The following is a 655-nucleotide window of genomic DNA, read 5'->3' on the forward strand; positions in this document are numbered from 1 at the left end:
ATGGACTCGTTGTTTTTCAAATAGAATAGAAAGTAAGAGGCTTTGGGATCAATTAACGTCAATTTTAACTAGAAGAACATGGTCTTATTTGGAGTGAAAATTCTTGCATTTTATCTGGTGCTAAGGTGGTGCATATTAGTCTTTGGTTTTCTTTTCACACTGCTAGGTGCTTTCACTCATCAGTAAGGATCGGGTTAGGTTTTCTTTAAAATAGTTAAGTGGAGGTCATTGACGAACTTAGTTGGAACTGTTTGTGTGCTGGTGCTTATATGATTTGGAATTGGATTTTGATTGAAATATTCGGGTAATATCTAAATGCATGGCCTGGATGGAATTAGGGATGCAATTTAACTGAAAATGTTGTTTTATATTACAAAGTAGTTACAAGTGTTTATTGTGTTGCATTAGAAGATGTTAACTAGGTGTTGTTTTCTTTCTTATGAAGAACGCTGTATATTTGCCTTTTTTGATCTTACGATGAGAGTTTTCTTTCAAAGTTTCATATTTGAATCGTATTACTGATTTATTTTTCAAAAAATCCAAATTACTCATCTTTCGCTTTGGTATTGTTAATTATGTAGAAAACGAAGGTTTCTCTTTTGTGGACGTCGGCCATTCATATCAACCCAAGGTATCTCTCTACAATCTAATGGTT

Source organism: Gossypium hirsutum, chromosome D07, assembly GCF_007990345.1.
Source record: "Gossypium hirsutum isolate 1008001.06 chromosome D07, Gossypium_hirsutum_v2.1, whole genome shotgun sequence".
NCBI lineage: Eukaryota > Viridiplantae > Streptophyta > Magnoliopsida > Malvales > Malvaceae > Gossypium > Gossypium hirsutum.